Raw genomic sequence first — 12887 nt, 5'->3', positions numbered from 1 at the left:
AAAATAGTTAAGGTCAGTGAGAAGGAGCTTGTGACAAATGAGAATTTTTCCTGGGGACCCCTTTTTATAACATTTATTCCCTGTGCTTAGAGATTCATGGAAGAGACAAACTATACACACAAACCAGCAAGCAAAAACACAAAAATCTATTTCTAACTGTGATAAAGCAAAAATTCTAGCCTCCGATCATGCCAGACTAGCATTTGTCAGAATTATCCTTTTGCAAATTCCAATTGCAAAGTCTTAACATAACACCAGAGACAACTTTTTAAAGAAACTGAAGATGATGCAAAAGTGAGTGGAAACTGCTGCTGCTGCTAAGTCACTTCAGTCGTGTCCGACTCTGTGCGACCCCATAGACAGCTGCCCACCAGGCTCCCCCGTCCCTGCGATTCTCCAGGTAAGAACACGGGAGTGGGTTGCCATTTCCTTCTCCAATGCGTGAAAGTGAAAACTGAAAGTGAAGTCTCTCAGTCGTATCCGACTCTTAGCGACTGCACGGACTGCAGCCCACCAGGCTCCTCTGTCCGTGGGATTTTCCAAGCAAGAGTACTGGAGTGGGGTTCTATTGCCTTCTCCAGGTGGAAACTGGGGAAGATTCAAACCATGAAAGACAGAAGTGAACCATAAGGCCACTCATTTTTCAAGATGTTTACCCTGAGAACACTCCTCAGAAAACAAGCAAAAAACCTCTCTGCCCTTGCAGCTTGGTGGGAGAGAGTGAATGGAACTTGAGGGAGAAGAGGAGCTGGAAGGGAGGAAATCTGAAAAAGGAGGGAGCTAAAGCTTAATAAAATTGCCATGCTTTCATTATATACTTTTCTAGGTACCTTCTACATGTTGCTTCTTGTAACACATGGTCTAGTTTTCTACATACCACCATAGTATAAGGTTTTTTTAATAAATTTTAAACTTAATAAAAATTTTAAGTAAAACACAGAGTCCATATAAATTAAGTGGTAACTCAAGAATCACAAAGCTACAGCAAAATGATGGAAGCAGTGTTAAAAGTGATATCCGAAGGTCTGAAATTTGTGTAGCTCTGTCTTAGGCCATTATTTTCATCCATTTTAAACCCATGCCCAAACAACAATTTTACCTCTGACAATAAGGAAGATGCTGATTAGCTTTCCCTTTGGTGGTTTTTATTGGGAAGGAAATTGGAGTATTGAGTATTTTCAAACCACGGCAGACCTCTCTTTTCTAGAACAGTGAGTAGGAGAGGTATGTGAGCTTGGGTGTCAACCAAAGGGCCCCCTGTGAGGATGACCTGGCTGTTTCATAGGTGTGTAGGCTTGGATGCACTTACCTCTCTGAATAACACTTTCCTCATCTGTAAACTAGTGATGGTTCTCAGTTTAACCCTGTTGTGGGGGGAGAGCATATGTGAGGCGACATATGTGGAGCACTAAGAGAAGTGCCAGGCCCACAGCTGATGCTTCATCAGGAACAGTCATGGGTAACACATTGCTATATATTCAAGGTAGCAATTTGAATAGTATATAACTCCATTCTTATTTCACATCTGTGACATAACAATTATACAATGCAGAACAGACTAAGGGCTGCCTGGGATTAGGGATGGGAGGCTGGCTATAAAGGGACAGCAGAAGGGATCCTTGGGGTAAAGGTAAAGTAGCTAATTATGGTGGTGTTTACTGCACAGAGTTACACGCATACTCAGGAAGAGCACGTGTGTTAACTGATGACATGGAATTTGTACAATGTCAGTTCCCTAGTTTTAATATTGTACCATAATGTCTGATGTAAGACATTAACATTGGAGTATACTTGGTGAAGAGGGCACAGGAATAACTTGTACATCTCTGAGCAACTTTCTATGGATCTTAACAACTATTTCAAAATAAAATGTTAAAGAAAAAAAGGTAACAGTTCGACTTTCAGAAGGCCATAAAGATAGCAACAAGCTGGGTTGGGCAGGGATCTTTTCAGATATACTGTATTAAAGAAGCTAATTCCCTCTGTCAATTTAACTTGGCAGTGGGAGGGGGCTGAGGGATGGGGCCAGCCTCCAGACTTAAAGAAACTGTGAAGATGTACAATTATGAGATGCATAGGAGCAATTTGTTTCCACGGCTCACACTTGTGAATGAATGGCTTCTCTCATTAGTCATGGCCTCTATGAAATGGATTCTCCCGACTTTACAAGTACCTGCTCTTGTTTATTGGAGAAGGCAATGGCACCCCACTCCAGTACTCTTGCCTGGAAAATACCATGGACGGAGGAACCTGGTGGGTTGCAGTCCATGGGCCTGTTAAGAGTCAGACACAACTGAGCAACTTCACTTTCACTTTTCACTTTCATGCATTGGAGAAGGAAATGGCAACCCACTCCTGCCTGGAGAATCCGAGGGACAGGGGAGCCTGGTGGGCTGCCGTCTATGGGGTCACACAGAGTCGGACATGACTGAAGTAACTTAGCAGCAGCAGCAGCTCTTGTTTATACAAATTCAACCAAAGAGTTGAGCCAGAACAGAAGTCACATGGGCATATAGAAAAATGTCCTCCACTAACTCCAGTTAGCATGGGACCTTAGGGGCCCCTCTCTCACTGGACTTGTGGCCTTTTGCCATTTGTTATTCCAATCAAATCCCTGTGTAGTCCAAGAAAAACTATGAAAATGAATGTCTCACTTGTCTAGGAAAAATGCACTTTTCTTGATTCTTACAAGACTTCTGACATCAGAAGCGAGGTTTTCCCTCATTGACTAATTCTCTGATGCCAGCTGGGTGGCTGCCAATATGAATCAGTTCTGACAATCTGCCTAGAGTTAACATCAGACCCATGAGCCAAGTGCTCAGTCCCACCAACCACCTCCACTTCAGAGGTCAGTTGCAAGCCCCAAGGTGTTACCCATACTCCTGACTAAGTTGGGGTTCCCACACCCCCTTCCTTGTGCTTAATTGTTTATTAGAGCAGGGGACAGACTCAGAGAAACTTTCTTTATGTCAGTGTACTCTATAATAAAGAGTATGATCAAGAGTAGAAATGAGCAGCCAAATGAAGAGACATGTAGATAAAGGTTCATAAGGGTCTCAAGTACAGGAATTTCTGTGCCCGTGAAGTTTGGCATGTCACCACCCCAGCTACGATGTGCTCACCAACCTGGAAGCTCTCCAAACTTCATGTTAGTCACTCAGTCATGTCCGACTCTGTGTGACCTCATGGACCATAGCCCAGCAGGCATCTCTGTCCACGGAATTCTCCAAACAAGAATATTGGAGTGGGTAGCCATTCCCTTCTCCAGGGGATCTTCCCAACCCAGGGATTAAACCTGGGTCTCCCGCATTGCAGGCAGATTCTTTATTTTCTGAGCCACCAGGGAAGCCCCCAAACTTGTTGGGATTCTATGGAAGCTTCATCTCACCAGCATCATCGATTATTATCTCCACTTCCAGGCCATTTCCTCTCCAGAGGATGAGAGGTGGGGCTCAAAATTCCAAGCTGCTACTCATAATTGGGTTTTTCTTATGATCAACCCCCACCCAGAAGCCCCCCAAGAGTCACTCCTTTAGAATAAAAGATGGTCCTGAAACTCAGGAAACTACAAGGGCTTTAGGAGCTCTGTACCAGGAACTGGATCAGGTGTGTGTATATACGATCACATCAGTGATATTTTTCATCAGTGATTTTTTTTATTCACATCAGGGTAATCAAAAAAAAAAAAAAACCACTAAATTCTTTGGATCACTCACCTGTGCTCCAAGCAATATTTGCTACATTTTCTACAATTAAATATCAATCCAATAATACAGTTTAAGAAGTTCTTTATGTAGTTCTCATGGGGTTGGCCTTATGTTCTTTAGAGAGGCATTCAGAAACTATAAAAGTGAGAAAAGCAATAGGGAACATTAAGTCTGAGGCCTGGCCCCTTCTGTTTTCATGTGTTTGGATATCCCTTTTGTTAGGACGAAATACCAGCATGTGTCTGCCACAGCCTTTTCTGGATCACTTTCTCCAGATCACAGCTTTTGTTTTATTTCTGCCTCTGTTATTTAGAAGCCTGGAGGCTTCTGCTAAAAATGCCTTTTATGGCAAAATTGCTAATGCAAAAGGCAAACATTTAGTCTGGGGTATTTTTCTTTCCCCAAACCAATTGATCCCTAAATCAATAATTGTCCTAATAGTTTTTTTAATTGGATTGTCAATGATTGAATGGCAAGTATTGTTAAACTCCCCAACATTGCCTTAATTTTCCTACAGTGTTCATTTATTCCATTTTGCCTATGGTCTGTTGAGCTACGCCTACACTTCTCATTCTGTTCTGTTTTCTTTTCTCTCCCTCTCATGTATCTGAGCTTCCAAAAATTCTAGTGACTGGAATTTTGTGGTAGTGAAAAGCAGGACACTCACCAAAGATCCTTTTTCCTTCAGGGCAGTCACCCATATACCTCCCCACTAAGAATTTTAAAGCTTCCCCCGTTTAAAAGGAGCACGATTCTTTATTTCACCCATTTTTTGATGCCTTAAGCAGAATTGTCAATTTTGCCAAGCTAAGGGGGGAAGAAAAACATTTTTATTTGCAACATTCTCCACAAATATTCTATGTATGGCTTTTATAGTTAAAAACACATCGTCTCCTCCAAGTGTAAATATTTTCTTGGGATGAGAAATCCAATAAAACCACAGGTCCTTGGCCTTTGTGGTTGATATAAACAAGCTCTACTTTTTGAGCTTTCAGTCTCAAAATGTGACAGCCACAATTTTATTTTAAAGGTTACACTTTGCATTTTTGAAGCATTTTCAAGATTTACTCATTGGTGGTTAAATATTCCCACATCTCTGAAGTCACCTGCTAGGACCAGCCTCACTTTACATATGGGAAAGCATTTATGGGAAGCGAACAATAATTCCTTTGTCTCTAGCCACAAGCTGGCTCAGCATCACCTTCACAATTAAGTGAGTTTCCAAAATTATTTTCCTGGTGTGCATTGGATTCTTTTCTTCTCTGAGAACTAGAGAACAAAATCGCCTTATCCCAATTCCTTACTGTAGCTTTTCAGTGTCAACAATGCTTTCACTCTTCTGAAACATTTAGCTGAGCCCCAGAGGAGGTGCAGTGTAACATAACAATCCGTACCAGTCACAAAGGTTACTTTGCTTCTCCAGGTTTATTTCCCTATGTGGATGTATTTCCTACCTCTCACCCCTCTTTGTCTACTTATTGGTATATTTCTTACAAGATCCATTTCCAAAATGTGGTCATATCTTGGTGTTGAGGTTATGATCTGTTGGGCAACATGTATACACTATATATATCAGAAGGAGGAACACATTTTTCTTAAAAAATGAGACCACATAAGGAGTTAGAGAAATTCTACCATCACCAGACCTTGATTCTAACCACTAATACTCTTCAAAGCAAGTTTTGTGAACATCCTCCCCACCCCTAGGAGAGAGAGAAGACAGGGCTACACAGGCTCACAGGTTCTCTGTTGAGCAGTTGCAGCAACTGTTTTGAATGGCAACATAGATGCACTGAGTGATAATGTCACGGCTGGCTGCCAATCATGGGGAGCTAAACAAAGTGAACATTCCAGAGGCTCCCGCCCTTATTCTACCTTTGTCCACTTCCACACATAGTATTTTTTTTTTTCCTTAGGAAGCAGAAATGCTGGTAGTACAACTGTTCTTTGTGCCAGATGGCATCACAGTTAACTACCCAGAGTCCCATTCGAGACCTTTCTTCTCCCTTTCCACACAGTGGTCAAGTTGACGTGAGACCATTCAGAATCACAAAGCAGATAACTCAAAAGGCCCTATTCATGGAGTTTGGAGAAAGCCTCAGTTAGGGTCATAGAGTCTTCTTAGCTAGAAATTATATTAAAGGCCATTTAGGAAGATGCAATCATTTATAAACAAAGAAGTGCGCCAGAGACTTGCCTGGAAAAGCACCCTTAGAAGTGAGCAAAGCCAGAACTCCCGTCCAGGTGTTTCTCTGCCGAGTGCTGTCCCTTTCCAGCACTCCCATTCCATGTGGAGACGCAGCTGATTACTACTCTAGAAGACACAACACATTTCTACCACAGAGCCCCTGTAGCAGAAAAGCTTTTCCCAAAATTTCTCTAATTTTCAAGCCTTTTACAGGCATTTATCTTCATTGGATTTTCCAATAGGCATATACCTAAAGCTTATGCAAAGGATCATGAAAATTCCACTTCTGGCCAAAGTCTTTCCCCTCTAGGCTTTTCTTTAAAATCATCTCTGCTACTTTTCCCCTCTCTCTCCATTGTACAAAAGTAAAAATGGCAAAGAGAGAAACAAATCTGAAAATACATGTTGATATACGTCTGGCACTGGGTTACACACACTGGAGTAAGGGAAACTCTTGAGATCGCAGCACACTTGAAATGAAGTAGTAGCACCCTGACTGAAAAACAGGGAACTGGGTTTCCAAACCAGAATGGAGATTTCAAAACATCAGCACATTTTGAACAAATATCTCTTGCCAGGGTCAATATACAACCATAGTTCTTGCACTCCGTTTTGTTGGATCAACACTATGCTTTAAAAACCTGCTTAAAATATTTCCCATGATTTAAATGATTCTATAAAGAGACAAGGAATCCATACTTGGGTAAATTTAAGTAGATTGTGTGTGCATGTTCAATCATTCAGTCATGTCCAGCTTTTTTGCAACCCCATGGACTGTAGCCCACCAGGTTCCTCTGTCCATGGGAGTTCCCATTTCCCCTCCAGGAGACTTTCCCATTCCAGGGATCAAATCCAAGTCTCCTGCATTGGCACCTGGGTTCTTTACCACCAAGCCACCTGGGAAACCATTTTTTTAAACACCAAAAACCTTTGTATTGGAGTATGGCCAATTAACAATGTTGTGATAATTTCAAGTGAACAGTGAAGGGACTCAGCAATATATATAAATACACTGCTATATTTAAGATATGTAACCAACAAAAACCTACTGTACAGCACATGGAACTCGTTCAATGTTATATGCCAGCCTGGATAGGACGGGGGTTTAGGGGGAGACTGGGAAAGGCTATAAGTAGATTAGAATAACGCTTTTTTGAAGATAGCCAGATAGCTGGACTTCAACAGAGAGGGAAAAGTTATAGTTCGCTGAGTAAGATGAGATTGGTTCTAGCACTTGAGTTTCCCCTTTCAACTTGGACCTCATGATCTTCTAGAAGCTCAAGATCAGTTTTGGATAAGACTACAGGAGGTTTCCCAAATCAAGAATTGACCATTTACCTTTCTTCTTCTTTCTCTCTTCACAAACACCTAACACAAGTGCAAAAAGTTCATAAACTATGAAGGGTTGGGGGAAGGAGAAGAGTGTGGAAAAATAGGGATATTCTTTCAATGACCATCGGCAATATGTTTGGGACTTGGGTTCACAACGCCCAGGCCTATAACAACTTTAACCTCTTCACTCCGTTCTAAAACTCTTCTCATTCTTCATGATGAAATGAGGTATTTATGAGGAAAGGTGAATAGAACCACCAAGTGTAGACCAGGCTTCATCTTACCCACTTTGCCAAGCAGACTTAGTTCTTTTTCACAACAATCCTGAAGACCAAAAGTCTTATTGCCTTTTTAAAGACTCAGAAATTAAAGGCTAGCAAGGTTTAGCAACTTGCTCAATTCAAAGTTGAAGACGAGTGTCATAGGGATTTCTTTGAAAATAAGACCTGTTGGCTTTGCCCCAAATCATGACAGTTGAAGCTTATCTTCCATGTTTGAAGAGTGTGTGATTTTTAGCTCTTCACCCCTAGGCAGGAGGACAAGCCTCGGGCCCATACTTGTTCTTTCTGTGAACCTGAATTCTTAGAATATCAATATTTTTCATCTTGGAAAAATCCAGACTCTACTAAACAAATGATGGCTGGGAAGGAGAAGGCTAAGCCCCTGGGGTAGGATTGTGTATTTACATTGATGGGTAAAAAAAAAACCATGTTCAATGGGGGGACTCTACCTGATTTCCACTGTAGGAATTCTTGAACCAAAAACCTAAAAAGGTCACTTTCCCATATATATGTATGTGTGTGAATGTGTGTGTGTGTGCACACTCAGTCATGTGCAACTCTTTGCAGCCCCATGGACTGTAGACCACCACTGTCCATGGAGTTTTCCAGGCAAGAACATTGGAGTGGGTTGCCATTTCCTACTCCAGGGGATCTTCCCAACCAAGGGATCAAACATATTACACACACCTCTTATATCTCCTGCATTGGCAGATGGGTTCGTTATCACTAGCACCAACTCGGAAGCTCTCTCTATATATAGTACGTCATATACACATATATATTAACATATAATGTCATTAGTTTCAGGTACAATATAGTGACTCAACACTTGTAGACATTGTGAACTGAGCACTGAATTGTCTGTTTACCATCTGTCACCACACAAAGTGATCACAGCATTATTGACTATATTCCTCATGTCGTACTTTACATCCCCATTACCTTCATCTTATAACCAGAAGCTTGTACTTACCCCCTTTACCATTTCACCCCACCCCCACCTCCCTTCCCTCTGGAAACCACCAATCTGTCTTCTGCATCTATAAGTCCTGGTTTTTTAACTTTTTTTTGTTTTGATTCTTAGATTCTACATGTAAGTAAAATCATGTGGTATTTGTCTTTCTCTATCTGACTGATTTCACTGAGCTTAATACCTTCAAGTTCCATCCATGTTGTTGTAAATGGCAAAATTTCAGTTTCTTAATGGCTGAGTAGTATTCTATTGCTTAAGTATACCACATCTTCTTTATCCACCCATCCATCAGCGAGCACTTATTTGTTGTGTCCATAGTTTAACTACTGTAAATAATGCTGCAATAAGCATAAGAGTGCAAATATCCATTCAAATAAGTATTTTTATTTTCTTCAGATTGATACCCCAAAGAGGAATTGCTGGATCACATGGTAGGTTAATTTTTAACTCTTTGAGGAACGTCCATACTGTTTTCTATAGTGACTGCAACAATTTAGATGCCCACCAAGAGTGATAAAAGAACTTGAAGAAGTACACAGATGGATGAAAAGATATTTATTGCTCATGGATTGGGAAATTAATATTGTTAAGATATCCATACTACCCAAAGCAATCTACAGATTCAATGTAATTCCTATCACAATTCCAATGACATTTTCCATCCTCCCTTTTTTATTGGATACTAGCTATTACAGAGATCATTTTGTTTGGAGCTTCTGACTTCCTGGACTATGAACACCTTCATTTACAAAAAAATGCTCTACCTTCCTATGTAACAGAGGTTTGCAGTCTCTTTCTAAGGGTAAGTTTTAAGCTCATTAAGTACTTTGGCCCTGTATTAACTATCTTGACATCTGTAAAGAACCTGAACTTGCACTCTGATGATTCTCTTGAAAAAGGTAGACAAGGAGAAGGGGAGAAGATTAGAGGGAAAGAGACAAGGTTAGCTAATGGGAGAAAAAAAAAAAAAAACAACTACTGTTTTTCCCAGCTTTCTGAGCTCTGCCACATTTTCAAATTCATTTTCCATGAATCATCTTAGTTGTTCTCTTTCTCATCTTGATGCCTCCTTTTATCTTTCCAAAACCATAAATTAGACAGACAATTACTCAGATGTGGCTCAAATGTACTCCATCAGCAAAATTAAATTTTCTGCTAGTGGACAAGCCCAAACCCTAAGACCTCATGATTTGACCTGCTCATGATTATGCCAGTCCCTTTGGTAAAAGAGTCCCACAAGCTGGATCTGATGCTTGTGGCAAATATCAGCGCAGTGAGTACCTGTTGTATAATATGTAAAGAGAAATCAGAGAAAGAGAGACTACACTTGCTTTTATTTACAATCAGATAGAAATTATTTCTGCTTTCCTTATTTTGTAAAGAAGGCATTTAAGACACTTGCTACCGAATGCTAAGACCAGCGGGAATAGATCCTATAACCATTGCCTTCTGTTTGCTCTCACCATGCACAACTCAAGGTTAGCTAGAAGGTGCTCATAAAAGGACTAGGATGCTACAAAGATTATCTTAACAGCCCATGGAAAACCTATAAATCTAAATTGTTACTTTCAAATACATCACTGAAGAGATTTACATTATGATTGTTATTGCAAAGTATTGTTATATAGGTTCTGTCAAGCCCAGAAATAATTCTCTTATCTTTAAAATGTTGTTTATTTTGCATTTACATTTATATTAACCATCCCCCACTAAAAAACTTTTGCTCTTGGAAAAATAGTTAAGCATGGTGATACAAGTTTACACACCCAAGCCCTGCACCATGAGTTCAGATCCAGGCTCTGAGACTTAATAGCTGCAAGTGTGTGGGACTGTGCTTCAATTTCCTTAGCTGTAAAATGGAAAAGGTACCTACTTTGAGCAGTTGTTAGGATTAATTTACCTCGTTCACAGAGAGCATATTTCACTGTGCCGTAATAATGCCTATACTAGCTTTTATCATTTATGCTGAAACAGACCTTGCTGACTTGTATCAATTTCTGTGTGGGAAGAACAAGATGATTTAAAGAAGAAGGCAAAGAAATGTAAAATGTCAGTCCCTACCATGACGATACTCAGGAGATGGTGAGCTTGGAGTCAGAAGATCCGAATACACTCTGTAAGAACAGAGTGAGCTTAGGAACATCTTCTAAATTTTTTTTTCGAGATTCCTTATCTGCCTGCATCCAAAATTGCTTATGGATCAAATGAATCCTTAGTTGAAGCTGGTCAGAAACTGGAAAAAACGGAAAACAAAAGAGTTTTGTTATTTGTCTTAGTGTTAATTTTTACCAAAATTATTCTGACAATGGTTTTTATATTAAAGGGTGTTATAAATTAATTACATATCAACTTCCAACATCTTAAAGCCATTTTAATCATGTCTCTCTGTCAGTGGTTTCTACAAGTAAAATAAAATTCCTGCGCCCATAGTCAAGGCTTTCCCTGGCAAAGCATCCTTCTCAGTCTTATTTCCCCAAGTCTGGTCAAACTGAGTGGTTAGTCAGAATTTCAGTTCACAGACCAAATATTTATTTATTCTCTCTCTAATGTTATTCCTGACATGTGGAATGCTTTTTTGTTTCCATCTCCATCTGTCCAATTCTTACTCATCCTCCAAGTTCAAATGTCACTCTTATGAGATCTTATATAATTCTCCTAAAGTCAACATTACTTTCTTCCTTCTCTCAACTATGCTGCTTCTTTATGCATGATGTCACAGGAAATCAAAGCCACTGCATGTCAACAGCTGTAGCAAATGACATGCTCTTCCCCAAATCAACTCTGCTTTTCTCTCCTGGGAGAGTCTATGTATGCTGACTCTACAATCTGAGATTCCTTCCATCTGCTCATTCACTAACTGGGTTTCTAATCCTGCAAAGCTTAATCCAAGAGCTGCTTTGTCAGCCAGGACTCCACCAGACAGGACTGAGTAAACCCTTTGTACCATCTCATAGCACTAAAGACCCTGAGCACTTCAAAAAGCCATAGAAGGTAGTTTTTGACACTGACAACCCTGTGTTTGAATCCCAGCTCATTCACTTAGTACTCTGATAATTTTGTCAATTAAACCTGCTCTAAACTTGTTTCCTCCCCAAAAAATATAGCAAGAGATTGAAAAGGGAATATTAATTTTGGGGAACAACTACTCGAATAATTTACAAAGTCAAGAGAATTTGCAGCGTTGTGAATAAAGCACATGCACATTTAAGGAATAAATAAATCATATATATTTTCACATAACTCTGTGTTAGTTCCTATCATAATACAGCAGAATTGCTTTTCTGATTGATGGTTCCCTGTATTATGAGCCCCTGGAAGGGAGCTATCATGGAGCAAGAGTCTTAGAGCCTGACAAATACCCACCTGGGTTTAAGTATCAGCTCCATTACTTATGAGCTGTGGTCACTGAGCAAGATGCTTCATCTCGTTATGCCTCAGTTTTATACCTATAATATGCAGGTAATATTAGCTATGTGGGAAGGGTGTCCTAAGGATCCACTAAAGAGAAATAAGAAGCTCAGAAAAAAATATAGGACATGGGGACTTCTCAACACACTGAAGTTATTATTTCTCTGATACAAGTATAGTATATAGTAGCTAAATACAGATCATTGTTGTTGTTATTTAGTCGCTAAGTCATGTCTGACTCCTTTGAGACCCCACGGACTATAGTCTGCCAGGCTCGTCTGTCCATGGGATTTTCCAAGCAAGAATACTGGAGTGAGTTGCCATCTCTTTCTCCAGGGGATCTTCCTGACCGGTAATTGAACTGGAACTGAACCCCAGTCTCTTGTGGCTAATGCATCAGCAGGCAGATTCTTTACCACTGAGCCACCTAGGAAACCCAAATATAGAACACGGTGGTTTAGTCACTAAGTCGTGTCCAACTCTTACGACCCCATAGACTGTAGCCCACCAGGTTCCTCAGTCCATAGGAGTCTCCAGGCACTGGAGTGGGTTGCTGTTTCCTTCTCCAGGGGATCTTCCTGACCCATTTCTCCTGCATTGCAGGCAGATTCTTTACCGACTGAGCTATTAGGGAAGCTCAAAAATACAGAACATAAAATTTCTATACACAAAAATACAGAACATAGCAGATGCTTAATAAACATTTCTTGACTGAAGAAATGAGTAGTCTATAAAATATTAAGCAGATATTAATAATTATTCTATTGTTTTACTGAGGTTATTTCAGCTCAAAGAACCTGTTCTCAGCTTAGAGTAGGAAAACTTATTCCATCGTTTACTCCACTCATTGTGAACGAGATTCAGGATGCAGATAAAAAAGATTCTAGCTTTTTTTCAAAATGTGCTGGAAAATATACCTGGACCGATAGTCAAAATGTATTGATATGCAATGAGATAATCTATCCGATTTTCTATCAGCAATCTTTCTATGGGCCAGA

This window comes from Ovis aries, chromosome 6 (genome assembly GCF_016772045.2).
Source record: "Ovis aries strain OAR_USU_Benz2616 breed Rambouillet chromosome 6, ARS-UI_Ramb_v3.0, whole genome shotgun sequence".
Lineage (NCBI taxonomy): Eukaryota > Metazoa > Chordata > Mammalia > Artiodactyla > Bovidae > Ovis > Ovis aries.
The sequence above is the reverse complement of the archived record's forward strand: the minus strand, read 5'-3'. Positions refer to the sequence as shown.